Below are 5135 nucleotides of genomic sequence, written 5' to 3'. Positions count from 1 at the left end.
AGAAGATTAAGAATTGATAAAAGAAAAGTGAATTAAAGCATGAATTAAACCTAGATCTAAGAAGAGAGATTAACCTAAACCTAATCCTAATTCTAGAGAGAAGTGAGAGCTTCTCTCTCTAAAACTATCTAATCCTAATCCTAATAATGCTAAAAATGATTCCAAGATTGTCTTCCCCTTCAATCCTTGATCCTTTTATTCCTTCCTATCAGCAATTGGTGCCAAAATGGGTCCAGAAACCCTTCCAAATCGCCAGGCACGTGTTGCTTTAATGAAGTCATGTGCCGACTTCGACGCGTGCGCGCACGGTACGCGTGCGTGCCCCTGGCCGATTCTGCAATGTGCGCGCGAGCGCCTTGTGCGCGTGCGCGTGCTTGGCTGATTTCACTTCTTTGAATTTGCATGCTTCTCTCCACTTGTATGCTTCCTTCCTTGCTCCCTTTGATGCATGCCTAGCCTATTTCAATCCTGGAATTACTAGCGAACACATCAAGGCATCTTATGGAATCAAAGTGGAATTAGAATTCATCAAAATAAGGCTTAAAAAGCATGTTTTTACACTTAAGCACAAATACGGGAGAGATTACAAAACCATGCTAATTCATAGGTTAAATGCGAGAAAAGGTCATCAAAATACTCTAAATTCAATACAAGATAAACCGTCAAATTGGGGTTTATCAACCTCCCCACACTTAAACCTTAGCATGTCCTCATGCTAAAATAAGAAGGAACTAAGGGGTAAGACATTCATTAAATGCAACTAAACTATATGTACCTATCTAAGTGCAATTATCTAAAGCAAGTGGGAATGCTTAGTCCAAACATATCAATTCCCAAGAGACATGTATAAGCACAATAGCTAGGGCAATAGGAATCAAGTCCAAACCACAATTGTATTGAATTATCAAAAGAACTCATGCTTGCAAGAATATAGACAATATGAGTGAACACATGTGATTGAACTTTTAAACCCTCACCGGATGTGTATCCGCTCTATTCACTCAAGTGTTTAAGGGTTAATTCACTCAATTCTCTTCTAATCATGCTTTCTAAAAATTGATCTTCTTCTAATAATCAACACTTATTCCATGCATGCATACATTCATCATGAGGTCTTTCATTTAGGTTGTAATGGGGTTAGGGTCAAGGTAGGATCATTTATGGTTAAGTGGACTAGAGTTTAGATCTTGGATTAGCATAGACTTTCCCACCTAACTATGTAATGACCTATACAAATTCAAACTACTCTAACTACCCATTCTTCACTTTTTTTTTCTTACATATTCATGCATCTTACTCCTTGATTCATAACGCTTATGCATTGATTCCCTTTTATTGAACTTCACTTTGGGGCATTTTGTCCCCTTTTTATTACTTTTCTTTTTCTCTCTTTTTTTTTCTTTTCTTTTCATTTTTCTCTTCTCTTTTTATTTTCTTTTTTTATACTTTCTACAAGGGCATCAATTGCATAAGGTCTTATACATTCAATCAATACATGAATATGTTCCCAATTCCTAAATATGAAAGTGTACTACCCTTTTTATCCCATCCAATGTTCCCAAGCCTCACCAACTTTGAATAATAAACACTCTCACTAGCCTAGGCTAATCAAAGATCCAAACGAGGGACTTTCATTGGTTTTTTGCCTTGGGCTTGTAATGAGCTAAAATGAGAATAAGTTGGTTAAGCATAGGCTCAAAATTGGCTAACAAGGGAGAGTAAAAGGTAGGCTATTTGGGTATGTGGGCTAATGAAATAATGGCCTCAATCATACAAATGCATGAATACAAGAAATAAATGGACATATAGAATCAAGCAAATCAAGGATCACAATCATAGAAAGAGAACAATTGCACACAAGAATGGAAAATAAGTGGTTATAAAATGTAACCACATCAATAGGCTCAAGTCTCACAAGCTTGTGTTCTTAGCTCAATACATGATCCACAAAATATGAAATTCAAGCAAGTTTCACCAAAAATTTTCTTCAATCAATTAGGTTGGTGCCCTATAAGTAAGTTTCCTTGGAAAATCTCAATATTTGACTAAGCATTGTTGTGATTGAAAAAAAATTCAAAAATTCCTTAGTTTACCCTTTTCTTTTTCACTTAAAACCAATTTCTTATGCGAAAAGGGTGACTAAGTTTTTGCAATTTCAAACATGGTTTCTAATCACAACCACAAACTAAAAAGAAAGATATACAAAAGAAGATATGCAAAAATGTATAAAGAAAAATCCAACTAAAAGTATGGAATCTATCATCCAGAACATCTAAAGATCCAAAATAAGCAGTAAAGGTATCCAAAACGAACCAAAATAGTAAGAGTATCCAAAATAAACTCAAAGTGCATCAAATATATACAAAGGTATGCAAAATAAGATACTAGGCAGCATCACCGGTCCTCTAATGATGCTACCGGTGACCTCCCCACACTTAAGATCGAGCATCGTCCTTGACGCTAAACCTGAGGATCAGGGGAAGGTACAACGATAGGTGCTGACTCTGTCTGAGGCTGCTGAATCTCTGTTTCTGGTGCAGCTAGAGGTGCGTCCTACTGAAGTGGCTCCTCATGGGTGTCCTCCTCCTGCTCATCGGAGGCTGAAGAGTCTGGAAGTGGGGGTAACTCAGCGCCCAGGGAGATGAGTGCCTGATCCATCCGATCCAGTCGGCGCCTGAAATCCATCCGATCTAGTCGGCGCCTGATGTGGCGCTTTTCGCACTCCAAAAACCGAAATAGACGCTGAACCAGTAGATATGTGGGCTCAGGAGCTGAAGAAGGGACTGTCGAAGAAGATGGGGCTGCTGCTGTAGAAGAGGATGGGGTTGCTGTCGAGGCTGAAGGTCCGGCTGCCCCTACCACTGCTCTAGCCCTAGAACGGCGTCTAAACGGGGGTCTCTCAGTCACCCAAGTGCCCCAAGGTATAGTGACCTCTTTGGCACCGTCCTCTGGCGGCGGTGGTATCATATCATCATCATGGCTAGGAACATCCGCCAGTGATGCCATGCTGGTAATCAGGACAGGAAAAGGAAGGAGGCCACAAATATGGGCTAGCCACATGCTCTGTCGGATCAATCGGGGAAAATAAACTTCCTTACCCTCCATAACACAACCAATCAAGAGTAGCATCTCCATAGGGATCTCAGAAAAGTGAGTGGTGGGCAAGACGTAGTGAGCGAAGATCATCTGCCAAGTCTTGGCCTCTCTAGTCAGATGAGCAAAAAGCATCCCTTTAGGCTTAATGTTGGCCGCATCCATGACCCAAGTGGCATCTGGTAAACCAATCACGCGCCTAAGCGCCTCATAATCAAAGGTCATGCTGTGAATAGCTAACTCAGCCTGCTGATGAGCGCAGGTGCCATCAGTGAGATGTTAGCACTGCAATGCCTCCTCTATGGCTAACTCAGTGAGCATAATCTCTCTACCCCTCACCTGAACTGAATCCAAAGTGGGACGGAAGAAGTTGCAATAGAATTCCTTAACCCAAGAAATGTTGATATCTCCCAAATCTCTATCAACAAAATCTATACCCAACTCTAGGATGCGACTAGTAATGGTTTGTCTCACATCATTAGGTAGGAGCAGTTTCTTCTCAGTATTCAGCTTCGTCATCCGATATTTTTGGAAGCGAAGCTCACAGTAAAGATTGGGAAACCTTGTTGGATCGATAGAGGGTAGCAACTGATTTTCCTTTTCTTCATCATTCAATGGATTCTTAGCATAATTCTTGTAAATGGAGGGAATAGAGGGTGTAGAATGTTTTCTTTTCTTGGAGGTAGTGGCTATAGCTTTTCCTTTATCCGACATCCTGAAAAATATGATAGAATATAAGGAATAAAACACTTAGCATGTAGCAAGGAAAGCATGTTCAGAATATCAATTGACTAACAACAATTATGATGTGAACTGAACTTGAAAAGAATTGGTAAACAAGTGAGCATAAGTGAACAAGTAAATCAAGAATGCAAAGTTCACTAAAGTTAACAACTCTTACTCATTAAGCAATAATATCATCATACTTTTGAAAGAATGGTTAAAGAGGGTTAAATGTGAGTAGAGGTTAAATGGTTAAAGGAATTAGTAAGTTAGAAAGGTGGATTAGTGGTATGATGATATTTAGGCTCAAATAAAAGAGAAGTTCTGGTTCATGTTCACAATGATAGGTGCAAATCCGGGAAGGCAAAAGGAAACATAAATTAGCCTAAATTACAATAGAAATTAAGATGAAAATAGATTTCTTGAAAATTGGGCAGCATTCCGGCTTAAAATTGGACGTTCCCGGATAGCAACATAGCAAAAGCAGCAAGAATACAACATCAATCAAGTATAACAGCAGTGGTACAGCATGCAGGCAACACAATTTGCATAAAATATCAACCCAAAATCAGCATACACACCCAAGTAAACAAACAGCAAATATGCACAAACAGAGCACTTATCAGGCCTAGAATTCTCTATCGAGTCCTAGCTACCTAACTGCAATTATTTCTAACTAACCTAACATGCAAAATTTCAATTCTAACTTATTAACAAAAAACCAACAGTAGCTAACAGAAACAAAAAGGTAACAGAAAGTAGAGTTGGAGCATGGAACCTGGAGTAGAGTAAAAAGAAATGGAAGTGGGAAGTAGGGAAGTAGGGGCGGCAGAGAAATGAGCTGGGCAGAGCACCGCCGCGGAGAATGGCGGTCACGGCGGAGCAGTGGTGGTTCTACCGGCGATGACGAGGGAGTGAGAGACAGGGGTGGAGTGGTGGTGGAGCAGGTGAGCTGAGAGATGGAGAGAGTGAGAGAGAATTGTTGATGGAGGAAGAGAGGGGGCGGCCTCGCGGTGGTGGCCGGCGGTGATGCGGAAAGAAGAGGGAGGTCAGAAGGGGGAAGAAGTTACCCCCAAAAAGCGTATAAAATATCCGCTCATCACAACATCAAACTTAAACTGTTGCTTGTCCCCAAGCAACTAGATAAATAAAATAGGATAAAAAGGAATTAAGAAGCAATAATATCTCAGAGTTTTAAGTGAAGCTCAGATTCTAATTTAGATGAGCGGGGCTAGTAGCTTTTTGTTTCTGAACAGTTTTGGCATCTCACTTTATCCTTTGAAATTCAGAATGATTGGCATCTATAGGAACTCAGAATT

The sequence above is a fragment of the Arachis duranensis genome, chromosome 6 (genome assembly GCF_000817695.3).
Source record: "Arachis duranensis cultivar V14167 chromosome 6, aradu.V14167.gnm2.J7QH, whole genome shotgun sequence".
NCBI lineage: Eukaryota > Viridiplantae > Streptophyta > Magnoliopsida > Fabales > Fabaceae > Arachis > Arachis duranensis.
The sequence above is the reverse complement of the archived record's forward strand: the minus strand, read 5'-3'. Positions refer to the sequence as shown.